Source organism: Eleutherodactylus coqui, chromosome 9 (genome assembly GCF_035609145.1).
Source record: "Eleutherodactylus coqui strain aEleCoq1 chromosome 9, aEleCoq1.hap1, whole genome shotgun sequence".
In the NCBI taxonomy this organism is placed as follows: Eukaryota; Metazoa; Chordata; class Amphibia; order Anura; family Eleutherodactylidae; genus Eleutherodactylus; species Eleutherodactylus coqui.
Window position 1 is genome coordinate 144,770,971 of NC_089845.1, and position 19,767 is coordinate 144,790,737.

The window sequence follows — 19,767 nt, forward strand, 5'->3', positions numbered from 1 at the left end:
ATATTTTGACCAACTCCAACCGTCATCACAGGTCCTTCAGTGAATTACATGTGATGATGTCATTCACTATATTATATTATAAATAGTGCATCGCACCACTGAAAACACTGGTACTATAAATAATACTAGTAACTAGTTGTATACTATAGTGGATGAGTACCTAGTGCAATGACTGTCACAGGGTAGAGGCATCTGTGTATTGGTTAGATAAAAAGATGAGTTAAATGTTGCCCATTAAAACAATCGAATACTTGGACATACCCGATCCTCCTGAATATTCATAGTAGCCACTTCTTGCTATGGATAATTGATGGACAGGGAGATAATCTGTATTGACAGTTCTATAATAAAGAATATTATATTTTAAAATGGTATGATAAACTAGCCATCTGCTTTACATGACAGTAGCTACTAATTGGTTCATGCTTCAACTTTAGAATCATTATAGGAAATTTACGGGGAGAATGTAAAATGTCACCTATTCACATGCCTGTGCCATTATGTCAGCCCTTGCACATATGCTATATACAATGTGTTATATAAATTCCATTTTTATTTGTTTTCTGATTTCTGGTATAAATGTGTAAAAAGTTAATGGAGAAAATAAATCTAAAAATCAGGTCACAATGATTAACTTTACCGCAAAATTACTTATTGTATGGCTGTATTTTACCTCTGTCAGGTGCAGGTGCGGCGCACACTTCTGCATCATTTTTGATTGACTCATAAATATGTGGAAAGAATGCAAGATCAAAGTACCACCTGCAGAATCAAAGTACAGAGCATTAATCACACTGAAGTTATGACAATAATATTCCATTTATTGAGGCTATAAGGACAGTACTCTAATAGTAAGCCTGTTTAACCACCCTTTTATAGATTGAAAATCTTTACACAAACCGAACAGTGTACACACAGTGAGAAAATAATGTCCTGAATTTCTACACATATGCTCACGGAATGCAAGAGGTAATGTTTTAGTCAATATTAAAATCTAAGAGGATGAACTACTGAGACACATAATCAAAATGCAGTTTTAATATGCTCGGTAAAATGTGATAACATTGATTTTTTTTTTCCTAATGTGTTTAAAAATGCAGAATTATTGTATTTGTGGAATGTAGTTCACTTAACTGCATGTGAATATCAATAGCGTAAAATTCTGTTGACTTCAAAGTTTGATCGAAGACATTGCCGCATAATTAGACTCATTTGTATACTTAGTCATTTCTTGTTGCTTATATGGCACCAACATATTCAACAGTGCTGTACAGAAATGTTAATCACTAGAGATGAGGGAACGTACTCGGACACGCCCCTTTTTCACTCGAGCATCGTGATTTTCGAGTACTTCCGTACTTGGGTGAAAAGATTCGGGGGGCGCCATGGGTGAGTGGGGGGGAGAGGGAGAGAGAGCTTCCCCCTGTTCCCCGCTGCTACCCCCCGCTCCGCTATGCCTCCCCCCGCCCCCCGGCACCCCCCGAATCTTTTTACCCGAGTACCGAAGTACTTGAAAATCCCGATGCTCGATCGAGTAATTACTCGAAACGAGTACATTCGCTCATCTCTATTAATCACTAATATCAGTGCTGATTCCCAAATCTATAATAGTGCTAGAAAATAATTATCACCCGTACAAAGTTGTAAAGGAGTTTTAAAGGAATATTTCACCAGGGTCATGCTGTCTGAACTGCTATAGAGTGAAACCAGGACAGATACGTCCATTTGGCTCATGTATGTTTAATTCTGCAATGCTGCTGTTTTTTAAAAGACAAAAACGTAGAAGTTCAACTTGGAGCTCAGCTCTCAGAGCTCTCGAGTCAAAGAAGCTAACTGCATCATCAAGACTGACATCCCTCTTCCTATACACAAGGATGGAGAGGAGCTGTCACACTTGATGTTGGGGGTGATATGAATGATGAACTGGCAGCATAAACGGATGTATGAAGGTATAAAATCGTTTTATTACCCCATTACAAATGAATGCGACGCTTCGGCATTGTTGTGCCTTCCTCAAAATGTTGGGGGTGGTGACAGTTGAATGGGGGCCTCGAGAGCTCTTAGATCTGAGCTTCAAGACGAACTTCTAAGTTTGCTTTTTCTAAAACACAGTAGTTTTACAGAAAAAAAAAATCATGGGCCACATGGGCATATTTGTCCCAAGTTCATGCTACTCATGGTTCAAGCAGCATGAACCTGGTGAAAGGCTCACTTTAATGAATGGCGTATTGCTGTTATATGCATCACTTCCTAATCATTGGAGGTCTAACTGCAGACCCCCGATAATTCTCCCAACAAAGCGGCTACAATGCTCTTTGATACTATGGCTTCTTTACTGTATTTTTTTTGTGTACAACAGGTCTTCCGTCACACTTACTGTGTAGATAAGTGCAATACTGCTCAAGGCCAGATAGAAATATTTATTAATCATTTGAATGGTAGAGGGACAAGAAGTGAACTAATTAAAAGCTGTGCCATTGTTTTCAAATTAGCAGGCCTCTAGAAGTATGAAAACTGCCTCCCTAGTGCCAAGTCAATATTAAAAAAATATATAATAAATGTTCAAGCACCATGAAATACAGGGTGATTTACTTGAGTCCAACCTTTATTTGGTCTCATCATTTGTGCAGAAAGGAGTCTAGTGTTTAGCAATGACTCACATCCTCTTTCCCACCACAGGTGTATTGTTCATCAGGGGCAGCACCTGCTAGAGTGTAGTTTACATTTCAAAAGAAGTGGGTCTCATTTAGCAGAATTATCTAGCAGCAGAGGGCCATTTAGACACAACGATTATCACTCAAAAGCTGTCTTTTGAGCGATCATCCTTGAATCTAAACTCGTGGCCATGGTGCACTTCTTGTGCACTGTTCGTTCATCACTTATTTCTATCAAGTTAGAAATGAGCGATGAGCCTTATCAGCGCCGCCTGCTGATATCTCAGTGGGCAGTGCTTGTAGCATTGTTTCAGCTGGTACCCCCCTGGCAGTTCTCAGCGGGACACCAGCTGAAAGTGCAGAGAACAAAGCAGCTGTTTGCATATACAAAACAGATGCCTGCATTAACTCATAAGTAGTTAATTAGCTACTTAGGGTTATGCAAAGATGATCGCTCAAAACTGTTGCTCAAAAATTTTGAACGATCATGGTTCCATGTAAATGGGCCTTAAGACTGTCCTTGTTGCGGGTTTAATAGTGCTTGGGGGTCAGTGGTGACCATTTTGACTATCTTCTGTGATGACACTGAGCTCATCAAGAAACAAAGGGGCAGCATTCAGTCTTGTGAGATGTCATTTTTCTGAACACAAATATTGCAAAATTACTGGGTTGCACTTCAAGTGAAACATCCTGTAGTAATGTAGTTTTTAAGAACTGCTCTGTAAATAGTTTGCAACTGTATTAAAAAATGTTTTCTGGGTCATTGTGCTGTCTTGATCTATCGGTATATAGTTATACATAGGATTGTAACAACAGTATATGTATAGCATCAAAGTAGTTGTCATAGCAACTAAAGATGAGCGAACACCAAAATGTTCGGGTTCGCGTTATTCGAAACGAACTTCCCGCGATGTTCGGGTGTTCGTTTCGAATAACGAACCCCATTGAAGTCAATGGGCGACCGGAACATTTTTGTATTTCGCCGATGCTCGCTAAGGTTTTCATGTGTGAAAATCTTGGCAATTCAAGAGAATGATGGGAACGACACAGCAAGTTCTCCTCTGCCACAGCTGTAACAGCTGTGGCAGAGAAGAACGCCCATTGAATTCAATGGAGCCGTCAATACAGCCGACTCCACTGAATGCAATGGGCTGCCGGCGATCGCGGGATGAATTGTCGGAAAGGGGTTAAATATATAAGCCCTTTCCTGCAATTCATCCAGAAATGTGTAAAAATAAAAAATATATATATACTCACCTGGTGCCGGCAGACGGAGTTCAGCGCGGCAGGCTGCAGTTCTCCTGAACTGCTCTGAACAGCTGTGAGTAGTATTCAGCAGCCGGGGATTTAAAATCCCCGCCTGCTGAATAAGATGCCTCTGAATGGTCACAGCCTGACCAATCAGAGGCCAGCCCTCACTCACACCCATTCATGAATGGGTGTGAGTGAGGGCTGGCCTCTGATTGGTCAGGCTGTGACCATTCAGAGGCATCTTATTCAGCAGGCGGGGATTTTAAATCCCCGGCTGCTGAATACTACTCACAGCTGTTCAGAGCAGTTCAGGAGAACTGCAGCCTGCCGCGCTGAACTCCGTCTGCCGGCACCAGGTGAGTATATATATATTTTTTATTTTTACACATTTCTGGATGAATTGCAGGAAAGGGCTTATATATTTAACCCCTTTCCGACAATTCATCCCGCGATCGCCGGCAGCCCATTGCATTCAGTGGAGTCGGCTGTATTGCCGGTTCCATTGAATTCAATGGGCAAACATCGTTCTTCTCTGTCACAGCTGTTACAGCTGTGGCAGAGAAGAAGGATTTGTCTTCTATATGTTCTCAATGGGGTTGGCGCTGCTGCCGCCGGCCCCATTGAGCGCATATAGAAAAGATTTCTCAGGGAAGAAAGTTAAAGTAACCCGAACATCCGAACATCGTGTGGTGTTCGTTACGAATAACGAACATCCCGAACACCCTAATATTCGCCCGAGCATCAAGCGCGGACGAGTACGTTCGCTCATCTCTAATAGCAACCCCTTTCCATACACCCTATGAACATCATGGAAAGAGAGCTCTTGTTTAGCACCCAAATCAAATAAGCCAGAGCAGAGAAATGCTAAGTAAAAGCTGATTCTGCTCTTGAAGCTTGGCTATAGAAGGTGCATTCATGTTCTAAGGTCTCCTAACTTTTTATAAAAAAATACTCACCCAAGAGAGCCCAAAGTGCTGTCACTTATCAATATAATCTCCATTTTATATACACATTTTTCACCACGTCGATGCAATGACTGCATAGCTGCTGTGAAGGCTTCTTTACGAGTCTGCCATGCCCACTAGAAAATCGCTAATACAAGTGCGTCATGACTAGAAAACGTGAGTTCAGAGAGAACATCCTTCCTCGTTGGAAAAAGCCAAAAATGGCTAGGTGCAAGATTAGGTGAGTAAGTAGCATGCAGAACTACTTCAGAGTCATTGTCATGAAGAAACTTAATCAACAAAAGCAATTATGTTGTCGGACGAGCTGATGCATGGCCGAGGATCCTTTGGTTCAATCTCACATGACAATTGGCTTCCTTTGAATGATCGCACCCATGAACGCACCTTTTTCACATCCATGACACCTTTACCAAGTTTTACTCATCTGATGATGAATGTTAATGTGGATTATTACACATAGGTGAAGAAAAAGAATGATTACACACTGTTCTTGGAACATGAATATCACCATTTTAAGTATTGAAAATATTTCTAATCCGGACAATGTCATTTGGACGTCAGTTCTGTGCACCGGACAATGTTCCCATCTGTCTTACTTTTCCCCAAAGATTGCCCGGGGCTTCTAAAATGTGTCCCATGTTTCTATTTCCTCCTATTCCCGAGAAAAAAATTAGGAGACCTTATTGTATTGCGTGGTTGGCCATTTATTTGAAAGGCATGTAATACTCCATCACCTTTGAAGCAGGTGCTACAGGAAAAATGTGTGGTCAGTGCCAGTTTACCCTGGCAATAATATAGAGAAAATCCACAGCACTCTGACCCATTTGTAATTAAGCTATAGTTTTATTATTTATATTATTGAATCCAGGTTAATTATACCATGTCAAACGCAGGCGCAGAAGACAATATATGAGATGTTAGTATGGCTCTTAGGTACTACTGGATGTTTCAGTCATAAAGAATTTTTGCATCAGTGTATTTCACAGCTATACTGTAACAGGTTCTCCATGGACACCTGATTTGTATTATTGATTATACTATAGGACAGAATTTATTCCAGGAGCTGGACATGTGAGGATCAACTGATCCTAAGGCATTTATCTAAAACAACTTGAGGTAGTTCGTTAAAATATTATAAAACATTAAAAGAGCATTCCCAACCACAGCACGTGCCATAAAAGTCAGATAGGTACAGGTCACACCTCCGGGGGCTGCACTTATCTCTAGTTTTGGCTCCCACCAACCTTGGCCTGGTTGCATGAGGTGACTCTCGGTGGTTGAGATTATGCAAACAGCCAAGCAGGCTTCACTGTGCTGTGTCTGTACCTTCTATAGCCATTAATAGGCATTATGCAAACAGTATAGCGTAGGAAGATATGCCATCACCATAACTCAGGACAGCTCACTGTGCTATGCTGTTTGCGTTAAACTGGCCCCTCCTTGCAGAGGGCGCCAGTTATGCTTCCTGTATACTGGTCATGTCTGGTTTGCAGTGACTTTATCTTTGTCTTGTGTCGGTAGTGTTAGTGCAGCCTTGTTGTTCTGTGTATGCTTGTATCTATCTTCTCTGTGTTATGTTCTAAGCATTAGTGTTTAACTTTGTGTTTAGTTGCATTACCCTTCTAGGGGTGGGTATTCCACTTTGTGGCAGGTCCACTCAGGGAGGTTAAGGGTTGTTTAGTCGTGTAAAGGATCTAGTTACCTCTGTCTACTGTCTGATATCACATCTAGCTACCTCTAATTGCCAGCATAGATGACTTCCAGTCCACCTTGGTTTACAGCTCTCTAATGTCCACCCTTGTTTAGTCTGTAGTAGAGATGAGTGAGCACCAAAATGCTCGAGTGCTCGTTACTCAAGTCGAACTTTCAGTGATGCTCGAGAGTTCGTTTCGAGTAACGAACCCCATTGAAGTCAATGGGTGACTCGAGCATTTTTGTATATGACTGGTGGTCCGCTAAGGTTTTCATTTGTGAAAATCTTAGCAAATCACCAAAGTCATGTAAAAAACACAGAAATGAATAGGACAGGCGAGGAGCAACATGCAGGGCTGCATTTCGGGCTCCGAGGTCTCACTATTAAGCCACAATAGTGGCAAGAGTGAGACCTCCCCCCCCCGCACTGTCAGCATAAAGATCGTTCTCCTCTGCCACAGCTGTAACAGCTGTGGCAGAGAAGAACGATGTTAGCCCATTGAATTCAATGGAACCGGCAATACAGCCGTCTCCATTGAAAGCAATGGGCTGCCGGCGAGCGCGGGATGAATTTTCGAGAAGGGCTTAAAAATATAAGGCCTTACCTGAAAATCATCCTAAAATGTGTAAAAAAAAATTTAAAAAATTATGTCAGCATTAAGATCGGTCTCCTCTGGCACAGCTGTAACAGCTGTGGCAGAGAAGAACGATGTTAGCCCATTGAATTCAATGGAGCCGGCAATACAGCCGGCTTCATTGAAAGCAATGGGCTGCCGGCAAGCGCGGGATGAATATTTGGGAAGGGCTTAAAAATATAAGCCCTTACCTGAAAATCATCCTAAAATGTGTAAAAAAAAAAAAAAAAAATGTATACTCACCTTTCCGCTGCAGCCGGAGTTCAGCCGCGTCTGGCCGGCAGTTCTTCTGAACTGCTCTGAGTAGTATTCAGCAGCCGGGGATTTAAAATCCTCACCAATCAGAGGCAGCTCTCACTCACACCCATTCATGAATTCATGAATGAGTGAGTGAGTGCTGCCTCTGATTGACTCAGCGCAGGGACCAATCAGAGGCAGCACTCACCCATTCATGAATTCATGAATGGGTGTGAGTGAGAGCTGCCTCTGATTGGTGAGGCTGTGACCAATCAGAGGCAGCTCATTCAGCGGGTGGGGATTTTAAATCCCCGGGTGGTGATAGATCAGCAGTTCAGCACCACAGTGCAGGGGACAGCAGGAGAAGATGCGGCTGTGCCCCGCAGCTGAAGGGAGGTGAGTATCTATTTTTTTTGTTTTTTAAATCACTTTTCATTCATTTCCAGGGAATGGCTTATATGTAAAGCCCTTCCCTGAAAAAGAATTCAGGTGTGCCAACAGACCATTGTCTTCAATGGAGTCGCCGGCAGCAGCAGCGGCTCCATTGAAGAGAATGCTTGCATTTTTATTCTTTTTTACACTAAAATCTTTCTTTTTCAGGGAAGGGCTTATATGTAAAGTCCTTCCCTGAAAAGGAATGCAGGGAGCCAGCAGGCCATTGTTTTCAATGGAGCCGCCGGCAGCAGCTGCGGCTCCATTGAAAACAATGCGTGCATTCCCTATGGTGCACGCATGTCCTATCTTTGCAAGCACGCACCTGCAAAGTACGGACATGTGCACACACCATAGGGAATGCAGTGTTGTAAATACAAGCGTGTTTTTGTGCGTGCGTATGCACGCACCAAAACACGCTCGTCTGAATGCACCCTTAAGGATGATTTTCAGGTAAGGGCTTATATTTTTAAGCCCTTCCCAAAAATTCATCCCGCGCTCGCCGGCAGCCCATTGCTTTCAATGGAGCCGGCTGAATTGCCGGCTCCATTGAATTCAATGGGCTAACATCGTTCTTCTTCAGAGAACGATCTTTATGCTGACATAATTTTTTTTTTATTTTTACACATCTTAGGATGATTTTCAGGTAAGGGCTTATATTTTTAAGCCCTTCTCGAAAATTCATCCCCCGCTCGCCGGCAGCCCATTGCTTTCAATGGAGCCGGCTGTATTGCCGGCTCCATTGAATTCAATGGTCAGTGCTCGTTTAATCGAGATGAGTACCGCGTGGTGCTCGTCTCGAGTAACGAGCATCTCGAGCACCCTAATACTCGAACGAGCATCAAGCTACGACGAGTATGCTCGCTCATCTCTAGTCTGTTAAAGCCAACTTTCAGTTATCTAGCACTATGTAACTAATGCTACCAATACAGCAAGATCTTTGAAACAGTTTATGTTTTTGACTACACTGTTTAACCCCTTAGTGATGGCCAATACACCTTTTTACTGACCTGCTTAATGGGTTTTTAACCTGCACATGCATCTTTTTAAGGCAGTGGCTTAGCTGACTACTGACAGCCAGACTCCTGCCCTAACTGTTAGATGCTGAGAAACCTCAGATCCCGACAATTCAAGCCCTTACATGCTACAGTCAATAACAAATTCAACATTTAAGGCTTTAATGCATTTGTTAAGATGGGCGATTTTTAGGGGCGTAAAATCGGCCAGCAGGAAAAGATAGGTCTGGCTCTAGACCTATCTTTTGGCCGAAATACATCTGCTGGTCCAATAAACTCCTATGGGAGCCTATGGAAGCTGCCAGAAAATGGAGGTGGGAGGGAGCTTAGCAGCTCTGCTAAACATTTTTTTCCCATAAAAACCCTTTTAAATGAATAAAAAACCAAAGAAAATTTTAAAAAAGCAGCACATAATAGATATGCATTCGAAAAGACACAGACAATGAAAATATTTAATTTATCGCACAATGCTAAAAAGCAATTTTAAAAACAAACATCAGTTGCTGTTAGTCTTCTGTTCATAGAAAGCAATCCAAAAGTCACCTGTACCCCAAAATGGTATCAATAAAAACTTCAAATCTTTCTGCAAGAACAAGCTAACAGAGTTCCAGAAAAATATAAATGCTAGCGATTTTTGAATGAGGGGACGCAGATTCCATAGGTATTTTAAAAAATATATATAATTGGGCTAAAGTAGTAAAAAATTAAAAAAAATCTATAGAAACTTGGTATCGCAGCAATCGTGTTGAACCAGATAATAAAGTAATCAGGCTATTTTTACCGAAGTAAGAACGAAACTCAAAAACAATGGCAGAATTTCTGGGGGGTTTTCCATCTCCCCCAAACATTTTTCTATAAATGTTATACAATACAATGTATGCACCCCAGAGTGGTACCATTAAAAATACTTCTCCCAAAAAACATGCCCACACATGCGATTTTCCCGGTATACAAGGCGTTTTTATTTAAAATCTGCCTCACTTCACTTGGAGAAAGTAACAAACCTCTGCCACAGAGGATCGCAGTGTTTCTCCCATTGTTTTCAATGGGGACACCTTGCATTGCATCGCACTGCGTGCACCTACCGTGTGGTTCGACATTGTCACTGGCCCCATTGAAAACAATAGGCGATGCAATGCGAGGTCACACCCAAAGATAGGACGGGAAAAAAATTGCTCATGTGTATGACCCCATTCAAAAGAATGGAGTTCATATTCGTACAAAATTTGTGCGTTGTGAGTGAAGCCCGCCTTAGGGGTTAAAAAAAAATCAACTGTGATTTGTGATAAACTTTTCAGTTGCCATGACTAGTATCACAATGCCAGAATTACCCTTTAGGCCTTGTTCACACAAGCACTGTTCTTGCGCATCAGAGGCACGTGAAAAGAGCGCTTCTATAAGAACCAATGGTTTCCTATAGAAGTGTTCACATAAAGGAATTTTAGAAGCGCTAAATACTTGCACCAATCAAAGATAGGAAATGTGACTGCAAGGTTTGCATTTAAGGTCCGTGGTGCGTTAAAAGATAGGACCTGACCTATCTTTGGTGTGCCAGGCACGGGAGTTTCCATAGACTCCTATGGGAGCAGAAGTCTATGGAAACTCCTGCAGAGGAAAATTAGGAAAATCTCATTAGGAGGAATTCTGCTGATGGATGGAATTCCCTGCTGCTTACAGTGGGACATTTAAAACATGCTGCCATTTTAAATGTCCCACCGTAAACTGCTGTTAGTCCCCGTGGGATGAGGGGAAGCCACGAGGGTTTTCTTAATCCCTGCGGGGACTAACAGAAATTTACGGGGGGCATTTAAAATGTGCTTCTCGGCAGGATGTTTTAAATGTTCCACTGTAAGCAGCTGGGAATTCCTCTAGCCCTGCTGCTAAGCATTTCCCTAGAAGTGGGGTGAAGTAGGAACTCCCTTTACCTCTCTCCTGAAGGGATTTCCCTATAGTGTGGAGAGAGAGGGGTCAGGGTTACAGGGCTTCCCTGAGGGCATGGGGGGAGAGGGCGGGGCAATAGGGATTCACTCTCTAGCCCTGCCCCCTCTTTCTTTGCTATGGGGAATCTCTGTAAGAAACCATATAGCACCACTGCCTCTCTCTAGCCCTGCCCACTCTCTCTGCTTTATGGGAATATCCCTCGGGGATCCCCATAGCAGGGGAAGAGAGAACAGGGCTATGGGTTAATCCTCCAAAGCAGGGAGAGAGAGCGGAGCTACAGGGTATTTACCCATAGCAGGGAGAGACAGAGCGTGGCTGTGGGTTAATCCCCCATAGCTCCGCTTTCTCTCCATGCTATGGTTAGTCCCCCATAGCTCCACTCTCTATCCCTGCTATGGTGAAAATCTCAAAGCCCTGCGGGACTTCTTCTCTCCCTCCTCCTGGAGTAGCTGCACTTTTTTAAGCGTAGCTGCCCATTCATGCGATTTTTAGCGCAGTATAGACAGGATTTTTTCACGCACCTTTACTGCACTAAAACCACGCCTGTGTGAACAAGGCCTTAAGGATAGTGTTACATGGCTGTAAGCACATTTACAAGTGTTTTAGCACTGCGTATTTCTGCAACGGGTGTTTTGTATCTTACTGTACTTTTTTTTTCCACGCAAATTGTGCGAAAAAAAACGCAACCAGGTTCCCATTCATTGATATGGGCAATTAGAGTAATTAGTTCAATATGTGCCCTTTCTCTGTGCCAATACACAAGAAAATAGAGCATGCTGCATATCTTTTTGTGCAAACAAAATTGAAATCAATGGCCCCTATTCACAAGTATTGCTTGTTCAATTTTTTTGTGCGTAATACGCTACACAGATACGTTCATGTGAAGACTGGTGCTCACGAAATCTATCTCATAGCAATCAATAATATTATGACTCCTAAAAAGATGACGGATTCTTATTAGAGATGAGTGAGCACGCTCGGATAAGGCAGTTACTCGAGCGAGCATCGCTCTTCTCGAGTAAGTGCATTCTCATCCGAGCAGGCTCGGGGGGTGGGGGGCGGTGGGTAGCGAGGGAGGAGAGAGAGAGCGAGAGAGGGAGATCTCTCTCACTCTCCCCGACACTACCCCCTTCCACCCCCCACCCCCACCCCCACCCCGAGCCTGCTCGGATGAAAATGCAGTTACTCAAGAAGAGCAATGCTCGCTCGAGTAACTGCCTTATCCGAGCGTGCTCACTCATCTCTAGTTCTTATGGATTGCAACTGCTGATATTAACTATACAATAACAATTTTATGATCAATGTAGTAAAACTGATAAGTAATGATAATAGAATGTATAATCAGACATTCTCAGCTTCTTGCTCCCCTCATTTTAATGCTAAACATGCAGTATAACACAAAGAGTCTCCTGTGCGGGTTATTGATGAGATACTGGAATATAAATAACTTCTTTTTGAACATTTCAGTCATTTTCATTATATTATTGAATTATTTATTTAGTAGATTTAAACCATCTGTTATACTATAGTCACTCTTGGAGACATTCGTGGAATCTGTACTTTTCTTGAAGTCATTCAGCTAATTGTCTCAAAACATCTGGGAAATTAAATAACCTGGCACAAATACTGGGCAGGTAGCAGATGAAAAACGTTTGTGTAGATATTTTTCATCTAGAAAATTGGAGCCATTTTAGTACAGGTGTTTTTAATTTATGTTATATTTCTGCTACTTCTAAGTAATTCTGCTCTTTTTGACTCATACTGGAGAGCTGGTTATTATATTAACCTTAATCTTCGTCTGCAACCAGATATAGTGCCATTTCTTTTAAGCAGCTACATAGGATTTACTTGGTGCATATTACTTCAACAAAACAGAAGCCTTTGTCTTTATTACCATCTTACTTACACCTCAAGCATCTTAAGTGGAGAAAATACAAATAAAATAGCTCGTTTAATATTTTTACTTTGATGTGTATGAACATAATTGAATTACATTTGATGGCTGCATTTACTTTGAACAAAACTTTAAAAGCAATATCATTAATAGCTGGATATCTGGTGTATATTTTCAGCTTCATAATGAAAATCTAAGGATAATTTGTCCCTCACATAGAGTATATAAACTTTTCTTTTTTTAATTCTACTTTTTATTAGATAATCAATGACACATCATGGGAAAAAAACAAATATTCTTCAAGAAATGTACTGTTACAACTCATGGCCATTGCCATCATTGGTCTTCCCCTATCCCCATTTTCGGCCTTTGTCTGGTAAGCATCATGGTCTGGCCTCCTGTCCGTCCTTTTCTGCTGACCCAAGGGGGCACATGCACACACGTCCATAGCATTAAAAAAACAGTGCATGTTCTGTATTTCTGCCGCCATTCAATCCCAAAGCACATTGGGTTATATCAAGCACTTTTCCCATAAGTTTTCGATCGTTCTGCCCAGTTGAACATACTTCTCGTTTCTTCTGATTTCTTGGTTACAGATTCCGGCTTTACCCTGACTTCTCAACATTCTTGAGTCTTGACCTCAACTTTCTTTATTGACCTTCTCCTGTCTGCTACCTGCTCTGCCACCTGGCCTGTTGTATCATGCTAAACTGATAGTACTTTGCATGCCCTGACCTCTGGACCCTCTCTTGTGCTGAAGTATAGGCTGCCTGGTTCGATTCCGGACTCCTTTGACTACACCTCCGTTCACACAATCAGCTATCGCACCTAGGATTTTGATTGTATCAGTTGCAAAATTACTGCAACTACTTCTAGTGTAGCAACTTGAGAATCCTGCTTCAAAGTTAACATCCTGACTGCTGGAGTGAAAGACCAGAGTTTCCTAGGTGTTGCCTCTATATTTGGTCTAAGGTACATGGGGCACAGAAGATTCACATCTGCTAATTCTGACAAGTACACATATGAGGGTGAGGGAAAGCAAAAGTAATACTCACCTCGACCACTTCCACCACCACTCCTGCCTCTTTTGGTGCCTGGTGTTCCACAGGCAGTAGACACTAGCTCATGTTTCCAGTGACATCATCACTGCAGCAGGAAGAAGAACAGCAGGAGACCAGGCAGCATTGGAACTGGAGTGGCGCAGGATGGGGTCAGGTGAATAGGACCTCTTTTATATTTTCCTGCAGGATGACTAGTCTCCAAAACATTATTTTTTTCATATAACCCCTTAAATCTTTAAAAGAGGGAAGTGACAGGTAAATGCTATGCCTCCTTCACGTTTAGGCATTGGAGATTCTATTGAAGATTCCACTAAATTTACCAGAGAAAGTAGCGCAGCATGCAGAACTATTTTTTCTAGTACAATGCCAGACATCATGAGGAAACCCAATAGATTCCTTTATATTCAGTTCAGGTGCCTATTGGTGTCAGGCATATAATGGATCTGGCACCACCATTACTTCCATTGTTTTGCACTTATAACAGAGCAGAATAACAGAAGCTGTAATGGTATGCTAACGCCAATGTGAACGGGGTCAAATGATAAACCAGCAATCAGAAGAAGGAAATTAAAAAAGTAGGGCAAACACCACACGAAGGTGCTAAAAATACACATATGGGGATTTAGAAAAATTTTGCTTAGGGCTTAGAGGAATGGCTTACCTCACTTCTAGTGACTTGGGGTAATAGAACACAGAATTAGATAGCAAGTTCAATGGTATAACAGACCCTTGGAAAGACCAGTCAGTGATTAGTGATGAGCAAACCAAACCAGCAGAACTCTGTTTTGGGTTGAACTTTATTAAAAGTTCAGTACGGCATGAACCTATACCAAGCATTTAGCAAAGTTCTATCCAAAATACAATTCCACTGGTTTGGTTCACTTAACACTAGACCTTAACATGGGTGAATAATACTAAGAGCCACAAAAGGCCCATATAACATTCTCAGAGTGTTATACAGGGCTTTTATGGTTCTTACACAGTGGAGTTTGCAGCATGAAAAACTAGGACGCACCTTAAACACTCATCCACCACCACAAGTCTCTGAACGTTTATCTATGAAATAAATAATTTGAGGCACTACCATTACAATATAGAATAATCTTATTAAATATCACTTTAACAACCTGAATTGTAGCTAACCTCTTGATAACCCCTTCATATACCGTAATAGTACATTGTGGTAGGTCGTTCCTGTGAAGCATTGTTCTATGATGGTTCAGTGATACCCATGCATAATTAAAATGAAAGAGAAGCTGTCAGCTCAAACATACTGTTCAAACTGCAGGCACCATGTTATAGAGAGGGAGGTGTTGAGCAGACTGATATACAGTTTTATGGGGAAAGATTCAGTATAACTTGCATTTTATTCATTTGAACCACATTCTGAGCTGAGCAGTCCGATGGGCGGTGCTATCAGTGATTGACAGCTACCAATCACTAGTAGGACCGCCCATTGGACTGTTCAACTCAGAATGTGCAGAAATGTCAATGAATAGAATAAAAGTTATACTGAATATTTCCCCCAAAACTATATGTCAATCTGCTCACCTCCTCCCACTCTATAACATGTTTGAGACGATAGATTCCCTTTAAGTGCATTTCTGTAAAGGCATTAATTATTCTATATTTCTTCTTTATTTTAGGCATCATAAAATGATCACGTAAGATACAAACAATCAGGTCAAAAATGACTAAGCTAACAAAATGAAACAATGATCGGAGTTTATTTCTGTTGCATATCATGAAGAATTCTACAATGTATTATGTGAATTGAAAATAAAGAAAGTGCTTTTCAGTTAAGCCATTTGAAAGTGTTTACCAGCTGACAGCACATGTGAAGCATTTAGTAACTGGCATCAATCTACTATAATTAGCCCGCCTGAAGAAGAGCAATTTATATCTAAACTAAAATCTCAAACCAACAAATAATAGTTGGAAATTTCAGATTTCATACATAAGATGAAAGGGATAATAAGATGATTCCAATAGACTTGCATTTGTCTACAATTAGCTTTATTCATTAAGTTATATGTAAATGATACCACTAATTTCCCTCCTGGTAACCTGTGCCAATATGTGCCGTAGAGTGGAACCAAGATTGATTTCTATGCAAAGGACTTGCAGTTCAATTAATTTCTCTATTGCTGCCACTTGAGTGGATTGTTTACCATTGTACAGAAGCCTTTCATATTTACAATGACTAAACAAAGATGTAGCTAATGGGAGTACAGATCTCCTTGGAGCTAATATAAAGAAAAGCAACAAGTACAAACTATTATATTTTTGGCTTGTTGTACCTACCATGATTTATTCAGTTTATTGCAATTAAAGTCAACTTTTTATTATTAGAAATCTGTCTTTTCAATGGTTATTTGCAGTGCGTTTTACCAAAAAAGAAGCATCTAAGGTTTAACATTTATCGCTAAAACACATGGCATAATTATAATATAGTGATACCTCCATGTGAAGTCGTACAGCATCGACGCAGATCATTTTACTTTGGAGCATGCTACAATTTATTTTATAATGTTTCGGACAAAATGAATACAACTCTATATGAAATCAGAGACTTACGGAGGTGCAGTAGAGGTGTTATGACCTCGGTGGGAGCCCTATGTTGGCTCTTTGCAAAAGAAACCTTAATATGTCCATGTACAGGACATCTTACAGATCTTTACATCTAAACGGTACATACATAATAAGTACAGTATTAGCGTTGAGCAAACCAAAACAGTTGAACCTTGTTTTGTGTTGAACTTTGCTAAACACTTGGTTTGTTGAGAACCCGAACGTCAGGCAGTTTATCTTGGCTGGACCTGCTAAAAGACAAAGAAGGAGAAGAAATAAAATAAAAATTTTATTATTCTTTTTTTCTTTTTCTTCTTCATTTACTTCTTCTTCTCTTTATTCTATTTCCTCTTTTTCTTTATTTTTCTATCTTCTTATTCCTTCATGTTTTTCCTTTTTCTTCTTTCTATTTTTCTTCTTTACCTTCATTAACGTTGTCTTAAAAACTGCTCAAAAGCTAAGAATGCTATGCAGGGCTTTTATGTCTCTGAGGCCTCGGTCACACGGGCGATTTTTTGCGCGATTTGCGCATGCGTATGCGATTTTATAGAACCATTGCTTTGCAATGGTATCGGACACATGGGCGCTTTTTATGCGGTTGTCCGATAAATTATAGGACCTGCGACCTGCGATTCCTTGTGTTCTCTATATGCGCTCAATGGGGCCGGCGGCAGCAGCACCGACCCCTTTGATAACATATACTACACAAATCATTCTCCTCTGCCACAGCTGTAACAGCTGTGGCAGAGAAGAATGATGTTTGCCCATTGAATTCAATGGCGCTGGCAAGACAGCCAGCTCCATTGAAAGCAATGGGCTGCCGGCGAGCGCAGGATGAATTTTCGGGGAGGGCTTAAAAATATAAGCCCTTCCCTGAAAATCATCCAAAAATGTGTAAAAATAAAAAAAATATATATATACTCACCTTGTCCCCGCAGACGGAGTTCAGCCGCGGCTGGCCGGCAGTTCTCCTGGACTGCTCTGAGTAGTATTCAGCAGGCGGGGATTTAAAATCCCCGCCTGCTGAATGAGCTGCCTCTGATTGGTCACAGCCCTCACCAATCAGAGGCAGCTCTCACTCACCCAATCATGAATTCATGAATGGGTGAGTGAGTGCTGCCTCTGATTGGCTCAGCGCAGGGACCAATCAGGGGCAGCTCTCAGCTGCCTTTTCATAGTGTCTAATGTAGTCATTCCTTAGCAAGAAAAACACCTATGATTTTGTATTTTTATTGGATCATATCTACTTTTTTACTAGGCGATCATCCTGCTAAGTATAGTAACAGCCTAAATGGAGTAAAAACTTTGTAATCTATCCTCTTTTGTTGTCTGTCTTATTTTTGGCTGTACTGGAAATTAGATCAGACGTGTGCATTGTTAAGTACTCTAAGATGCTCTACCCCACTGACTTTTTCGCTTTTCAAAAGTTGTTTTTACAGCTGCACACAGCCACAAAGATGTAGAATGAGCAGCAACACAGAAGTCTCAAGATTATATAAAGAAGCTGTCAAAACAAAGTACCTTTTATCTTGAGTAAGCACAAATCAGACTTAGAAAGCATTAACTATTTTTCAAATCAGTATAAAATAAACCAAGACCAAACATTTGGCGCACATTTGCCTTCCATATTTCTGGATGCAGAAAGAACAATATAGCCATATATCATTATGTGCATTATCCAATTTCTGACTGACATAGTCATTTTATGTTTTTTTTTCCAATTAATGGGGTCAGTGGCTACTAGAAAGCGTATACCTGAATTTGGGAATAATAGGAATAACCTTTCTGAGCTTTATGAGGACCAATGCTAATATTAAGTTACTGAAAATGTTAGAGCGCTATCTGTAATACAATGTTACACAAACAGACGGGTCAAGAAGAAGTATTTGCACATTGACACAATTTTCACAACTTAGCCCCCCGTATACCACCAAAATTGATTTTTTTAACCCTTCCCCGCCATACATACAGCTATGTATGTTCTAACTGCCCATATTCTGTATGTGGAGCTGGTTCGGGAGCCAAACCCACTCCATACACAGCGGGTTTCGTCTGTCTTTGACAGCCAACACCAGATGGCGATAGCAATGATCGCAGATAACTCCACTTGTTGCTGTTTACCATTTTTAATGCCACTGTCAGCTCTGACAACAACATAAATGTCGTAATAGGCCGTGATTTAAATGCACCCAGCATTGCCGTGATCATTTGCCTATTGGAGACGTGCCTATGGCGCATGCTTAATAAGCAGCCTGTTAAAATACAGCATATTACAATACAATAGTATTGCATTATACTGTATAAGTGATCAAACGATCAAAAGTAGAGATGAGCGAGCACTAGAGATGAGCGAGCATGCTCAGATAAAGCAGTTACTCGAGCGAGCATCGCTCTTCTCAAGTAACTGCTTACTGGGCTGAGCATGCCCAGGAGAGGCGGCGAGGGGTGGGGGTGAGCAGCAGGGGGTAGCGGGGGAGAGTGAGAGAGATCTCTCTCTCTTTCCCCCCCACTAGGTACCCCCCGCCGCCCACCGCTCACCCCCACCGCCCCCCGAGCACGCTCGGTCCAGTAAGCAGTTACTCAAGAAGAGTGATGCTCGCTCGAGTCACTGCTTTATCCGAGCATGCTTGCTCATGTCTAGCAAGCATGAGCGGATAAAGCAGCTACTCGAGCAAGCATCGCTCTTTTCGAGTAGCTGCTTACTGGTCCGAGCAGGCCCAGGCGGCGGGAAGTAGCGGGGGGGGGGGGGGAGAATGAGAGAGATCACCCCTGCCCCCCACCACCACCCGAGCCTGCTCGGACCAGTAAACAGTTACTCGAGAAGAGCGATGCTCGCTCATCTCTAATCACAAGTTTAAGTCCCTTATGATCACTAATAAAAAAAAACAAAACATAAAATAAGGATTTTTTTAAAATGATTAGAAAAATGAAAAAATTAAAAGTAGAAAAAAAAACTTTTCTGAGTCATTGCAAAAAAACAAAAATTATAATAAATTAATTAAAATTGGTATTCCTACATTTGTAAAAATCCAATTTATTGAAATAGCACATTATTAATCCTGCATGGTTAACTCCATCAGAAAAAATAAATAAACAATGGCAGAATTGTGTTTTTTTTATCACTCTGTCTCCAAGGAAAAAGTTGAATAAAAAGCAATCAAAAAGTCATATATTCCTCAAATTTGTACTAATAAAAACTACAGGTTACCGTGAATAAAGTGAGTACCGCCACAGCCCCATCAATGGAAGAATAAAAATGTTATTGGGGTAAAAAAAATATAGTAGCAGAAAGCAATTTTTTAAGGTATTTTTTAAAGAAGTACTATATAAAAAAAACTGTATAAATTTGGTATCTTTGTTATCATTCTGACACAAAGAATAATGGCAACATGTCATTTTTTTACTGGACCGTGAACAC